Genomic DNA, 15,736 nt, shown 5'->3' with positions numbered 1-15,736 from the left:
GCTACTGGATGGGGACTCTGCCAGTTACTAGTCATAAAATGAGAATAATGACAGCACCTAATTTATAACCCAATTGGAAAGTTTTAATAAGATAGTGCACATAATGCATATAATAATATCTGGCAAATAAGTGCTTAAATAATCTGTTATGATAAATATCATTGTTCTAACTCTGAAGTATAGCTTTTCTTTTTATAATGAAATAAATAGCTTCTTGAGCACCTACTATGTGCCATAATTTCATCCTGGGAATTATTAAAACCCCAGGAGACAGAACACTAGTTCAAATTTTGTCAACATGTAATTGTGTGAAAAGCTATTTTCACTAAGAAAAATCTAAAGAATTAGCAGGACTGCAGTAATAGTATCCTCAGTAGCTCAAGAACAACGTTGAGTTTTGACCCAAAACTAAAATTCTATTTCCAAATGAAAAATTTTGAGAGTTTTTCCAAGAGGTCAAGAGGTCAATCTTATGCAAACTGGAATACACTGCAAAATGGCCCTAACCTCCACCTCTGTGTCCACAATCTTTGCAATGTAATTGTGCAGTAACTTTCTTTAAGTAGAGTCTTCTTCTCTACCCCTTAAACCTGGGCTGGCCTTGACACCTGATTTGACCAAGAGAATGTGACTACAGTGTACCTTCTCCCGGTCTGGGCCTTAAAATGCCTGTGTGCTTCCCTTTTCCCTTGGATCTCTGCTCAGGTGCCCTGTGAACAGGCTGAAGGTAGCCTGCTGAGGATCAGGGTCATGTAACCCAGTCAGTCCCATCACCCCAAAGTGTACCCAGTCAACCACCACATATGTGATGGGGTAGATCCTAGAGTAGCTGGCTCTGCTGGATCCACCTCTTGTATCCAAACTCTTCATTGGGAACTTCCCAAGATTCAGCCTTTGGATTCCTTCAATATCTAAACTCACTTGCTTTGGTGAGGTCTTCATCTCTACCTCCAGCCCAGACTTTTCTCCTTAATTCCAGACTCACAAACTACTCAACATTTCCAGCAGAAGTAGATACCCACTGTTTAAACTAAACTCCTAATTTACCTCCAGAAACTCTTCTCCCACAGTCCTCTCTTTCTTAGGTGAAGACAATCTCATTCTCCTAGTTGCTGAGGTCAAAAACTCTGGAGTCATTCCTCCTTTTGTCTCATAATCCATACTTAATCCTGAGGAAACACTACCTTCAAAATACTTAAAAATTGGGTCACAACTCACCACTTTTATGGTCTGGTCACAGCACCATCTCTCTCATCTGAATTATCACAATGTTCCCCTGATCAGTGTCCCCACTTTCATACTTTCCCCTTCTCAAGGGGAAAGCCGAAGAGATTCCTGTTGACCAGATCCTATCCTCTCCCCAAATCTCTCCACTGGCTCCCCATCTTGCTCAAAGAAAAGGCTAAGGTTTAGTTAACTTTTGCCTGTCAGGCCCTGCTGGCTCTGATCCCCCCTTCACTTTGTTCCAGCCACACTGGCTTCTCTGCACTTCCCCACACAAGCCAGGCATTGCACCTTGGAGCCTGTGCACTGGGTTCTCTCCATTGGGATGTTTTCCCATATACATTACAAGATAGATCTACATGGGTAGATCTTCCCTTCTTCAATGTCACCTTCTCAACAAGGTATATTCTGACCCCTCTATTTTTTTTTAAGATTTTATCTATTTGAGAGAGAGAGAGCGTGCAAGCATGAGAGCACAAAAGAGAGCATGAGCAGAGGGGAAAGGGAGAAGCAGACTCCCCGCTGAACAGAGAGCCTAACACAGAGATCAATCCCAGGACCCTGGTATCATGACCTGAGTAGAAGGCAGACGCTTAACTGATTGAGCCACACACGTGCCCCTTGACCCCCTATTTAAACTGCACCCTTTCCTGTCACCATCTCACCCACTTCCTAACCCCTTGATCCCACTCTTTTTTCAAAGCTCTGATCACTTTCCAACATTCCATTTCTTAGATTTATTGTTTACTACCTCTCCCTGCAGAGGAGGGATTTTTATCTTATGTTCCTTCAAGTGCCTCCCTAGTAAACGCAGCAGTACTCTATGCATGTCTGTTGAATAAATGAAGGACTAGTTACGAATGGTCACTATATTATCTATTTTATTCCTATTTTTAAATTTTTATCCTTTAATCCTATTTTTTTTATCTAACCTGTCCAAAAGCAAAAACAAAGCAGAAGCAAGCAGGCACAACCCTGAAAGATCCAGTTATTTTTATTTTAATCCTACCAGTTAAGTAATTAACTTAGAACCAAAGGTTTTTGTTTTATAGTGACATCGACAGTCCTTGTGCACCCAGGTTTACCTAGGAAAGAAAACCCCCTTCAACAGGCAGGCTGTGCTCTGTGTTTAAAATCAAGTTGAGGTCTAAAAAGAACTGGGAAACCGCTTTTTTTTTTTAAATTGTATTTATTTATTTATTTATTCATGAGAGATAGAGACAGAGAGAGAGAGGCAGAGACACAGGCAGAGGGAGAAGCAGGCTCCATGCAGGGAGCCCGACGTGGGACTCAATCCGGGTCTCCAGGATCAGGCCCTGGGGTGAAGGCTGCACTAAACCACAGAGCCACCCAGGCTGCCTGGGAAGCTTTCTAAAGTCTTCGCTCTCTCTCCTATCTCGAACAAATAGTAACTCTAGGGACAACTCTGGAATTTTCTATCTCATTTGTTTTTCATTACTTTTTTTAGTAAGGTACAGTGATATCATTATTCTCAGTCGCCCTGGGTGATTCCAATATTGATTTTGAGATTCTTCCAGCTATTCTATAGAGTGCACATCATTTATAAGGTTCTACTTCACTTCTGTGGGCATATTTGCATTCTGAATGTTTTATATTTTCCAGATGATAGTATCATATGAAATATGATAGCATTCTTCTGAGTTTTGATAATCCCTACCTCCAGGAAGCTCGAGACCATATGATTTCCTTTTCTATTTTGGTTTAATTCAAATGGAACACATGAGGAAGTTTTTAATAATTATCCAGTATTGCAAAAATATTGAAGAATTTGAGGTGCTGAAGCCTAACTATGCAAATATTCCCACCAAATATGTAAGAAGGCTTAACTCAATATTTTTCCCCTAGGATAGCATTCTAAAAAAATGTATCTTTCTGAAATCTTATTTGCCTGATATTTAAATTATTGAATAAATCGGCTTATATTTTCAGGAAATGAGATTAAGAAGGAACATTGTATAATAATGGTTCAAAACCATAAAGCAATCCTCTCCTATAATCCAAAGATGACAAATTCAAAGGCTTCAAGGGACAAGAGGGCAACATAAACAATTAAAATGGCCTGATGGGATCCTACAGGGAGTAATGGAAATTGTGACAAAGTGAAGCCTCCATTACCTGTTGATGATGGAGACAGCTGTTACTCAGCACAATGGATGGATGCCATAAGGGAACACAATACTGGCAAATTTTGTATTTGTGTATATATCATTTTTATAAGAGAAAAAAACCCTGAATTTTTAGGGGAAATTTCACACTATGTATGCCAAACAGAACACATCTAGGCCACAAGACTCTGCTCTAAAACGGCAGTCAAATGTTAGTACCTAATTCACAGTGTTCTCCTACACTTTCCAGCTTTAAAATGACACCTCAACTATATTTCACAGATAGTAAAATTGTTCTGATTCCTTATTAGTGGACTCTGAGTGTTGAGTGTTTCTTTCAACCAGTGTAGACTGCTAATATGGCAATCCAGGTACCTTCCACGGGAATCCAAGCTGAAGTCAACATTGTAACTGCCATTGCAGGGTATCTACATACACTGCCTTTAAAATCCTTTCCAGTTATTACCCTTGAATCTTCTCTTTCTGGGCATCCTGCCACAAGTATCTGAGACCAGAAGCCTGATGAGACCCCAGCCCCACACTGGGGGACCCCTTACTCAAACCACTTATTTTGATTCATTTCCTTCCCAAGTCTTCCAGGTTTTTCTCATTTTATAGTGCATCTGTTACTATGGAAACACGTGGTACCAAACAACAGAGCAGAAGTGAATAAAACCCCAGCTTTCCATATAAAAACCAACTAATATTTAAGCATCATCGACCATGCATATTCATACCAGGTTTGAGACATCAGAGAAGTGTAAGTTGCATCTAGAAATCAAATAATTATTCTTACTATTTTTTAAGAAGCACAGTTTATTTATTCTATTCCTGGCTCTTAGTATTTATAAGGTCTACTTTATACCCATATCCAATTTGAGAATTTGTCTCTAACCAGAAACAGAGTATTAATCTTTCCTTCCACATGTTTTTCATTTATAGAAAGTAGTGAGGGGGAATTTCTATGCTAATATTAGTGAAGGAAATGGATTAGACCATTGCTAGGTCCCAATCTAGAATTTTAAACCATGACATTACCTTTTTTGCATCTAGACTCATTTTTTAGCCTAAGTAACAGGCATTTACCCACAAACATTTTTTCCTCCTACAAACATTTATTAAAGACCTGACATACATACGCATAAAGCTCGGTGCTGGTGATACAAACACTAAGAGACAAGTTACTTGCTTTAGAAGAGTTCTCAGTCTAGTACAAGAAGGGAACCAAGTAAGAAAACATCTATACAACAGTGTGATGATTGCTTTAAGAAGGGCAACTGAAAATCAGGTGAAAGATTTGGGGGTAGGAGGTAGGGTCAGGGAACAGAAGCTGGGCAGTAAGTTTTCAATGAGATGGTGATAATCAGATGCTCCTTTTGAGGTGGGAGTGAAGACAGAACAGGTAAGAGGCTGATACAAGGTCTAATTGAGAGATGCTATGGCAGTGGGGATAGGGAGGGGGAAATGCAAGAAGGCTGATTAAATTTAGGTACTCTTTGGATATGAAGGGGTAAAACAAACTACTATTTAACTCAAGTCATGAATGGCTGTTACTCAAATATTATTGGAAATTTCCTTTTATTATTTGTTTCCATGTCTCTGAAACCTAGACAAGAAAACTCTACATTTAAGAGTTTTTTCCCTTTAACCACCATCCCCTCCCATCAGTGTTTATATTTTTAGAAATTAAATCATACCCACGTAGCAACTGTCTCTACTTTGGGGGAAGAATTTTTTAAACAAATGAAGTCTTCTACTCTTCCCTTCTTGAAAGTTCTTTTCCTGGGTCAGGCAGTGCAACTAAATTAGGCAGGTGGGCAACCCAGCTAATGACTGAGAACAACTTAGTTTGAAAAATCAGTGTACTCTACAAATATCTATTTGCATGACTCAAATGACCACCCTTCAAAGCAAAGGGATCAAGTTCTTTCCAGAAAACAGCTAAAAAAGAGTTTCTTAAATAGGATGTCAACCTTGAATTTGAAAAGTGATTGTGTTGACTCTATCATAGAGTTTATATTTGGGACTGAAGGTGTGAGCGAGCTCATGCCCATTCTTTCCCTCCTATAACTTGTTTTTAAAAGAGTGATGGAACTTGGATAGAGTCCTCTTGATTCAGCTGGACAGCGGGGAAAACGGAGGCTTGGGGTTACGAACCAGTGCTTTATATGAAAAACAAAGGTATTCTTCATTGCTAATTTACCTTCATCACTAATGATGTAATTGGCAATTCCTTTGAAAACTGGCAAAAGGAATCCCCTAACTGACATCTGTTTTAAGATGTAAATTAAATGTGTTTCTTACACAGCAACCAGATATTGATTTTTGCTTTTGATCATTTGGTTAATCATAATACTGAACACAGGGAGGCCATCAAAGCATTTACTTTTCCCTTTTCATGGGGAAATTTGCATGAACAGAAATGCTGAATCAGAGGACTGGAGAGTCAGAGTGGGTTGATTAATCCAGTGATTTGTAAATTATTGAAGGTTCAAGGACTCCAAAAAAAACTTTTCTTATCTACTGACATCAGATTTCAAAGAGCCAGAGTTTGACTCCTCTTCATTACCCTACCTAACTGCATGATATTTTGCCTTGAATGACCTATTTTATGGAGCTATTATGAAGATTAATTAAGATACACAGGTGAAATACTGGGGTGAGGATTGAATGCATCTTGTTCAATATGTTAGCTATAATCACAGGAGTGCAATCCACTTTTCTTATGATCTATATTATTGCACAAGTAGCTAATTGTGTGTGTGTGTGTGTGTGTGTGTGAACAACTGAGTACCACCTTTCTAAAAGACTTAACTGAGCATGCCCAATCCTAACATTTGAGGGAGTAGGAGCACAAATGGAGCCTTAATTATTATACATTTAAATATGATAAATCAAGATAAAAATTGTTAGATATGTTCTACCTGCCTAGCTTGACAAATATGCCTTCAAAACAACGTAGAAGCCAGGTTTAAATTCAGATCTCTTGGGGCCCCCTGAGTGGCTGATTTGGTTAAGTGTCTGCCTTTGGCTCAGGTCATGATCTCAAGATCCTGGGATCCAGCCCCATGTCAGGCTCCCTTTGCCCCTACCTCCTTGTGTTTTCTCTCCCTCTCTCAAATGAATTAAAGCTTTTTTAAAAACTCAGATCTTTTGAATTCCAGAACCCAGCAAAGTAAGGAGAATCAGCCTCCTACCTGGCCCTCTTGGCTCTTTCTACCTAACCTCTAGCACCAACACTATCGACCTGTCCAAGCTCCATCCACACTCCCCATGAACAGTCTTTCCTCAGCCACCCTTGGGCCCAGGAGCCTTTTGAGCAGGAAAGTCCAGGAAGTCTGTGACTGGAACAGAGGGGTGTGGCTGTAAAGTTGCACAGAGGCTGGGGGGATAGAGTAGCTGAGCTCTTTGTAGGGTAGTGCCCAGAGTGGGGGCCCCGCCTGGTAATTTAAGATTTCCTAGATCCTGTTTTTTAGAACTAAAGAACAATGTCCTTCTTTTCCCTTCCATTTCCAAGTCTTTCCTCAGGGAAGAGTTTATAATTATAAAAGCAACATGAAACTGAGCATTAGATTACCCAGCTCACCACAGACATTTCCTATTTATGACAAGAACCATGGAAATAATACCAACTTATCTATGGAGGTTTGGTATTATGTACCAAGCTATTGGAACCGAGACCACAGTTTTCATGGTGGACCAAACTCACACATCACTACAAGACTCGCTAAATGTAAGGGAAGTTAGAATAAAAACAGGCTTAGACTTGAGCCGGTGTCCCATCCATTTCCAAACTATAGTTCTTGCTTCTGCTAAACTGTTTTTGGATAACCCCTTCGCTGCTTCTTACCTTACCTGAGAACGGGACCTCCCCTCAAAATCCTGCCAGTACACAAAGATCAAGTCTGAAAGCCTGCTCTTCCAGACATGTCACTGCGGACTATAGGAGAAAACAGCATCCCCTGGGTAAAGACCACCACGCACACTGTACCATGAACCTTGTGGTAACTATGATTCTGCATCTCAGATGCTCCCTGAGGAGGAGGAGAGCTGGCTGCTATTCAACCCGCTGGCCTACAAGTCCTCGGGTAATGGGCATTTTAGTTCTGTCTTTTTGTTTTGGTGGGTTGTCACCCATCTTTCTTGTTTCTTTGTTCAGAAAAGGGGCAGCGGACCTGCTAATCTAGGTGCCTGATGCCCAGGAGGCTGGGAGGGGAGGAGAAGGCGATCCCAGGTATAAACTACTGGCAGACCATGGCCTAGCAACAAGCAGCCTGCTCTTGGCTGGACCCTGTTTCTCTAAGCACCTGATATTTAGAGCCTGGAGCTGGCTAGGTTCTGGTTTGCTTCCAAGCCTGTTTTTTTTGGTGGTTGTTTTTTGTCAGCACCCCCATTCTTGGCAATTCTCTTAGCTATCTGATAACCTTCTAGTAAATTCTTTTTTGCTCAAGTTAGTTTCATTTGCATGCAAACTAAGAGTCATTGCTGATACACTTGGCAGAGCTCCTGACACAGAGATAATCAATGAATGTGTGTTACATAAATGAATAATTATAACCTGAATGCATATCACTACCATATTTGTAAAAGAATGGTTTTTTCTGATTCATGAGACAATGCTATTGACAAAAAATTTTTTTTAATTCAGAAAGGTTTAAAAAAGAGAAATCACAAAAAGAGAAAAGCAAAGCCATATTTCTACTATCCAGACATGGCCTAACTTTGTTTTTGTTCCTGTTTTTATGTACCTATAGGATACTTCCATTTCACAAAACATGTACTATTGTGCACTTGCTTATTTCCACTTAACACTCAAGTTGTTCCACATCATTACATGATCTTTGAAATGATCACTTTTAATATCTCCATAATTGTTTTGGGGACCTTAAAACACCTTTAACCATGGGCAGCTGGGGTGGCTCAGTGGTTTAAGCACCTGCCTTCATCCCAGGGCACAATCTTGGAATCCTGGGATCGAGTCCCATGTTGGGCTCCCTACATGGGGCCTGCTTCTCCCTCTGCCTGTGTCTCTGCCTCTCTCTGTGTATATCATGAATGAATGAATGAATGAATGAATGAATGAATGAATAAATAACTTTAAAAAAAATACCTTTAACCAGCTCCCAACTTTCAGTTCTAAAGGGTATTTTGTTGTTTTTGCCTGCACTAATTCCTCAGCAAAAACTAAAATTAACATCCAGAGAAATGACTGTGCCAAATAATTTGAACTTTGAAAATAATTGTCGAAAGCTTTTAAAACTGTCCTCCAGGAAGGTTGTACCATGTTATTCTCCCACTGACAGTAATGAAAATGTCCTTCTCATTGCATCCCTGCTGGTACTGAGTATTTGTATTGATACATATATACTATGTATATAACTTACATATACACACACAGACATATATGTTGTTTAATACATGAGACATGGCATCTCATTTTTGTTTTAATTTGCATTTCTGTGGTTAATAGTAAGAGTACTAAATATGTGTATTAGCCTTTTTATTTCATCCTTTCAAATCATTTATTCAGATAATTGGACAATTCTATTAGGTGTTATTTTCTATTTACTGATATGCAAGAATTCTTCAGTGCAATTATTCTATTAACTGTTCTGTCATGCTTGCTGTCAGTATTTTTCTCCATGATTATTTTCTGCCTTAAACTGTATATTTTTGCATACGAAGTCTAAAATATATCCAAGGCTATCTTTTGCTCTGATTCTTTGCATTAATTGTCAAAGATTTTCTTCTAGCTTTGTGTCTCACCTGGCAGATAAACTTCCCAATGTATTTGGAATTCAGTCTGGTGACTAGTGTAAACAGAGGTTCCTAGTTGCAGGTTTTCTACATACTCGGTGTAGTGCCTTGGTTTTGTCTAATACTTCTGTATCAAAATGCTTTATCCATCACACTTCTGTTTCCCCAAACTACCTGAGCCTGTCTCCAGGCTACTCCATTCCAGTGAGCTATCTATTGATTCTTACACCAGTACTACATTGCTATAATATAGTTCGATGACCAGATTTTTATTTCTGTGAGGGCAACCTGCCGCCACCACATATATATTCTTTAGCACAATCTTCTTGACCATAGTCCTATACTTCTTGTGGGTTGATGTTAGAATCATTTTGTCAAGTTTTCCCAACTCCCAAAGCAATAAAACTGTATGATTGATTGTGGAAAAATAACTATTTCATAATATTTTTCTACCCCAAGAATAGTATGTTTTCATTTGTTCATTTCTTATTTTATGTGTTTGAGTAAAATTTTACAGCTTTCTAAACAAGTCTTTAGATGTTTCTTATTATTCCCAAGTATTTTACATACACTTCCTATTTTTCTTGAATTTATATTTTTGTGGGATTTATGAGCAAAATCACTTCCTATTGTATTTTGTAGTTGGTGAAAACAGGCATTTTGGGGGGTAGCCATTGATGTTTCAAAATGTAGTTTATACCCAACCATCTTACTGAAATAGCTCCTAGTTCCTTCAGGTTTTAGTTGACTTGGTTGTGTATCACTTTTAAACAAAATCAAGACACATTTTTTGTTACTTAGGTGAAAAGTTAAACATACTCATTAAATGTTGTTATTTACTTTAAAAAAGCACTTTTCATGAAATAAAATTACATGAAATTGAGGCCATCCCAGAAATTCAAAATGTAACCCTGCATTCCTGCGCTGAGCCACATTCTTTTCTCCAGAGTACTCAGTCTTGTTTTCAAAACTACCCAAAAATGCTCTGAAAGAGACATTCAGTCACTTCTCACTTGGATTAAACAGGTCAAAAACAATTCAGCTGCTGATTAGGAATTGTGACAACTATGGAAGACAAAGAAACACACCAGGAACTTGCTCTTGTGTAAAGAGCAATTTGTCTCTTATTGTAACCCCAGAGACAATAGGCAGGATGATTTTAAAAGTAGAACAGAGCCCACCTGGATATATTAAAAAAAAAAAAAAAAAAAGCTGCATGCTCTTCTGTATATGAGCAGATTCCTTTCTTCCACAGATAAGCTTAAGTCTCCTATTTTAAAAGATCAGGATAATAGTATCTACTAATTATTAATTCATGAAATATTTATTGTGCATCTGATTTGGGTTCTGTGTTACTGGGAGAGATTGGAGGACTATCTAGTAATGAATGAGTAGGGATAGGTAGGGACTGAGGAGAAGCTGGAATGTAACAACAGCTCAATAAATAATGTTATTATTACACATTATTATTTATGATTAATCTCTGGAAGGCTAAAAGTCTAGCTCTCCATTGTCCCCCTAAGGCCTAGCATGCAAGTATAAAAGTCCAATATACATGTGTGAAATGTTTGTTGACTGACTGATGGGTTTTTACAAAAACCTCAGTTGCCAGAAAATATTTTGACTCAATTCTTAACTGCTTGCTTAAAACCAATTCTTAGAAGATGCATTTGTTAAAGCCAAGAATACTCCTTTTTTGAAGTCAGAATGAGTTGCTCTTTTTATACTAGTAAAAAAAAAAAAAAAAAAAAAAAGTTTCTAAAAAATCAGATCTTTAAAAGTTGGCACAGAAAAATGCTGTAAGAGTATTCATTCCTTCACTCATTTGCCATTATTGAGCATCTTCTACATGCAAGACACAAAAAAAATGGCCATCAGTTTACAGACATTTAACAAACAGCCAAACAAATAAATAGGAAATTGCAAATTAAGGTGAGTGCTATAGAAGCAAATTAGAAAGGCGGTAAGGAGAATGGGGCTGCTGGGAAAAGGAGAGCAAGGGTGCCCAGAGGATGAGTATAGTTTGTACTGAAAAAGTATAAGGGAAGTGCTTGTGATACTCAACAGACAGGAGACCATGTTAACAGCAGCAAGAGGGTGTGACCAACATAAGTCTGGCCAAATACCCAAGGCTCAGTCTCTGGAACCTATCCCAGGTATGTGAATGTATTTTATGCAAGGAATTGACATGATCCTATCTGCTCTAGAAGAATGATTGGAGGTGCCAAGCAAGGAGCTCCGGATCTTGCTGGAAAGTTACACTAGTGATCCAGGAGAGATGACGACCTGAGGTTTGATCGTGTGGTGGTAGGGATGGAAAGAAGAATCTATCAAGATATATACATGTAGAAGACAAAGTTTATGTAACTTTGTGATGATTTGGGATATAGAGGGCACAGGAAATGAAGGTGTCAAAGACGATTCTCGAGTCTCTGGTAAAAGCAATTCCATGTACAGTGGTGCCATTTACCAAGATTAGAAAGATCAGAAAGGTGTTCAGATTGGGATGTTCTTGTTTCTCCTGTCATTTTTCTTGTTCAATTCGATCTTCTGTTATTTGTTTGCATTGTGTTGGTGGCGTAGCAAAAAGGGAGGAGGCAACATTAATGAACACATTTGGGACAGGGTGTGTCAGGTTAGGTAGCCTATAGGAGACTGAGATCCTGGGTCATCTGGGGGTGTCCACATAAGTGACATTTGTCTGGTACCTTCGAATGCTGCTCTTCCCTACCAGGTTGGGAAACCTCATACATGTTAGCTGGATTCAATAACCTTTAAAGTCTTTCCACAACCCGTAATACTCCATCTTGACCTTCTATTCATATGCTGAAATAATCATGTCATGAAATACAGATCACAGAGATGTTGATGCGCTGGACTAAATAGTGTCCTCCAAAAATTCATGCCTAACCAGAACCTATAAATGTGACCTTATTTGGAAATAGGATTTTTGCAGATATAATCAAGTTGAGGTCATACTAGATTACAATGCACCCTAAATTCATAGGAATGGGGTCCTTTTAAGAAGGGAACTTTGCCATGTGAAGATGGAGGCAGAAACTGGAGAGAAGTTATCACAAACCAAGGAACACCTGGGGCCACCACAGGCTGAAAATGGCAAAAAAGGATCCTCCCCTAGAGGCCTCAGGGGGAGCACAGCCTTGTCTACACCTTGATAAAGGAGTTCAAGCCTCCAGAACCGGGAGAGAACAAATTTTGTTTTTAGCCACCTGGTTTTTGGCAATTTCTTACAGCAGCCCTAGGAAACTAATTGGGCTTAGAGAGTTAGATTACTTGTTTGGGCGTAACTAACAGAACACAGGGCACACAGTATAGGTTCAATAAATATCCATTTCCCTTCCTCTTCTAACGGCCACCACCATTTTCCTGGTGGTTTCTATTACAAATAATCCACACACCAAGCCATTTAGGTAAGTCTCTCTATTCCCGGGGTTGTTTTACATGGGAGAAACGGAGGCTCTATAGAGTTAAATAGCTTGCCCAAGAACACAAAGCTAGGAACGGAGGAGTCAGAGCCCAAACTCAGCTGTCTCATCACCAAGAGGATACCACGTCCCAGAACACCTGCCTCTTACACCTGCAGCATTGAAGCAAACTGACAGAGGAGCTGCCAAACTCTTTTCAATGCCTGCAATTAAAATTCACATTTATTAACAAAATACCAAGTTGCAGGCACCTAGTATAATCGATCTTTACCCATTCCCAGAGGAACACAAAAATCTTATTCTAAGATCAATGCTATCAATAAACTTGCCATCAACTCTATTGCTTCCATTAGCAGTGCTTCTGCTTTGCACATATGCATTCCAAGTCAAGGTATTACCATCAGATTAGACATTTATGGCTTTCATTTACTAAAATTCATTTTCCTCAAGCACTCCCCATTTCATTTTGATGATACTGACTCCTTCTTGCCACCTTAGGAGGCCATATGAATAAATACTCTAAGTATGGAGGAAAGTGTCTCAAACCTTTCCATCCTTTAAATTGATGTCCATCCTTTAAATTATGAAGTAAAAAATAAAAGCATATTCTAAATTTACCTTCCCTCCCTAACTCAGTGAGTTGTGCTGCTGAATATAACAGATATAGAAATATAAGGTGGCAGAGTTGTTATTCTGGGGTGTCAAGTTTCATAAAATTCTAGTGTAGGAGGGGCTTTTCAAGACTATCTTGTCCATCTGGACTCAGGTGAGATAGACTGTGTGTACATACCGTCAAACCCCAGAAGAAAAATGGGATGTGCTGGGGTATTTTGAGTTACCTCTGAGCCAATGGCTATTTCTCGGTCGAACCTTGTGCAATGCCAGGTTTCTCAATTTCCCCAAAAGTGTATTTAGCCTTCCAACCTGTCACCAGCTATTAAGGATGGCACTTTCCTCTGGCTTACTGCCAACTTCTCTATTTATTAATTTGACCCAAAAACAAACAACAACGACAACAACCCACCACAGACAGCCCCAATGCTTCAAATTCCCTTAACCGACATCTAATGTTGAATTAACTCGCGTCCCATGGTTCAAGCTCCAGCTACACACACATGGGTTCCGGGAGGGCAAACACGCTTCTCCTCCAAACGGGGCACAGAGGATTTCTGGACTTTTCAAGTTTACCCTCCGGGAGGCCAACATCACACGCGATTTTGACAAGAGTTTGGAACCAAGATCCTCTTCCACGCTCTGCCCACCCCCGTGCCCAGGAGCCGAAGTTCCCTCTCCATCACAACCCTCCACGCGCGCACACACACGCGCACACACACACATACGTATACACACGCACCGAGGCAAGTAACAAAGGAAAACACAGCCCCATAAAGGCTCCGCTAGCACATCTTCCCGTCCACACCTGCCAAGAGACAAACAGCATACGGAAACCCTGCCCTGGCAATATGTGCCACAGTCGTGGGGCGAAGCAGGCACCCTGGCACCCCCGGGCGTGCGCGGCTGTACACACAAAGAACCGGCGCCGCGCTCGCTAGCGGTCCAGGGGACCAGACACTCCCGGAGCTGGCAGCCAGGGGTGCCCCCCACGCCCTCTCCCCCCGGATAAAGGAACTATCCTTTATGCGACCCGCGGAGGGCCCCGGCTGGAGAGCAGCGGGCGGGGGCGGGGGCGGGGGCGGTCCCCGGATCCCCGCCCTGCAGCCGGCCGGTCCCCAGCCTCCGGCATCTCCAGGCGATGCACACCCCGCGCTGTCAGACGCCCGCCTCGCATCCTCGGCGGGGGAAGCCGGACGCCGGGTCCCGGCCGCGCGCATCCCCGCCAGCGCCCCTCCCCGCGCCGCGTCCCACCCGAGCCGCGCAGCCGGGCGCGCCTGCCTACCTGGCGGCTGGCTGGCGGCGCCTTCTCCGCTCCCGCCGCCGCCGCTACATCGCCCGGAGCGCCACGTTCCGGGTCTCCGCGGGCGCACGCCGGCAACTACTACGGGCTGGGTAGGGGCGAGGAGGCGCGGGCCGGAGGGAGGCGGGAGAGGCAGAGCCGCGGCTCCCTACTCCCCACCCAAGCCTCGCCGGCTACTGAGCATGCCCAGCTGCCCGGCTTCGCCCCTAGGAGGACTTTCCACGAGCGCACGCAGCTGCTCCGGGTTTTCGCGGCAGCCGGCGGGAGGCAGGCAGCAGCAGCTGCGGGGGGCTGGGGGAGGGGAGGCGGGGAGGGTCGGGGAGGGTCTCCACGCTGCGGAGCCCCGAGCCGAGCCGGAGAACGCAGCCGCTTGCCGCTGCCCGCGCCAGCGCAGCCCCTGCACGCCCCCCTCCACGCGCGCTCCGGCTTCGCAGGAATCCTGTGCAGGACCAATGCGGGGCTGGGCTTTGCCCGGGAGGAGAGCCGAGGGGGAGGAGGCGGGGCCGAGAGGCAGATCCTTCCGCTAAGCGCCTCGCTACCACCTGGACCTGGGCTTCCCAAACTTCAACGTGCCGTAGCATTAAAAGGCGTATTCATAGTCACTGGGTCTGTCCAGGTGCCTCAGATTCTGCAAGCTAAATAAGCCTCCAGGTGATGTTGTTGCCACTGGTCCCCTGTGCGGGCTAAGTAACAAGATCTAGAGAACACCCCCCTATGACCTCTGTGTGGCCATCCTTCAATAAGCCAGCCCAGAAATGGTCTGTGGCATCCACAGAGGCCCCTCCTGCCTACAGATGGTGTGGTGGCTAGTGAGGGAAGGTTCCTACTCTACACACACATACACACACGTACACACACACAACTGGGTTGCTGTGCCGCCCTGGAAGAAATCACACTAGGGCTAGGCTCTGAGCATCCAGCACAAACTGGCTACTTTCTGACTTAGAATTTGACAGGGGAATACGAGTTCCTGGACCGCTCCATGCTCATTTTGCTGGTTGGCTAGCAAACTAGCTGCTACATGAGCTGCTCTGCTCAAGTCCAAACCAGCCTCCCTTGGCTGTCCCCTGCCTTTCCTGACCTGGGACAGAAAGTCAGACTGGGCATCCAAGTGATGAATTTATGACACGTGCCATGGTAAGGTTGGGCTAGCCCAGTTAAGAAGACTGGCAGATTGTGACAAGACGAGGACGTTTGTATACTGAGAGATGACAAGGCTTTCTGATGAATGAGTAATGTTTGGGCTGAAGCTTGCAATGATACCTTGT

General features: G+C 42.3%; 1 protein-coding gene across 1 annotated transcript in view; it reads right to left on the bottom strand.

Annotated features, from left to right (window-relative positions):
* Positions 1 to 14,676, bottom strand: part of PAK5 (p21 (RAC1) activated kinase 5) — a 280,231-nt gene extending 265,555 nt beyond the window's left edge. The window contains exon 1 of the mRNA XM_038571627.1: positions 14,451 to 14,676. The gene's annotated coding sequence lies outside the window, so the exon portion shown is untranslated. The remainder of the gene's footprint in view (positions 1 to 14,450) is intronic.
* Between the last annotated feature and the right edge of the window lie 1,060 nt (positions 14,677 to 15,736).

This window comes from Canis lupus, chromosome 24, assembly GCF_011100685.1.
Source record: "Canis lupus familiaris isolate Mischka breed German Shepherd chromosome 24, alternate assembly UU_Cfam_GSD_1.0, whole genome shotgun sequence".
NCBI classification, from domain to species: Eukaryota; Metazoa; Chordata; class Mammalia; order Carnivora; family Canidae; genus Canis; species Canis lupus.
Note: the sequence above shows the minus strand (reverse complement) of the source record. Positions and strands in the feature narration are given on the sequence as shown.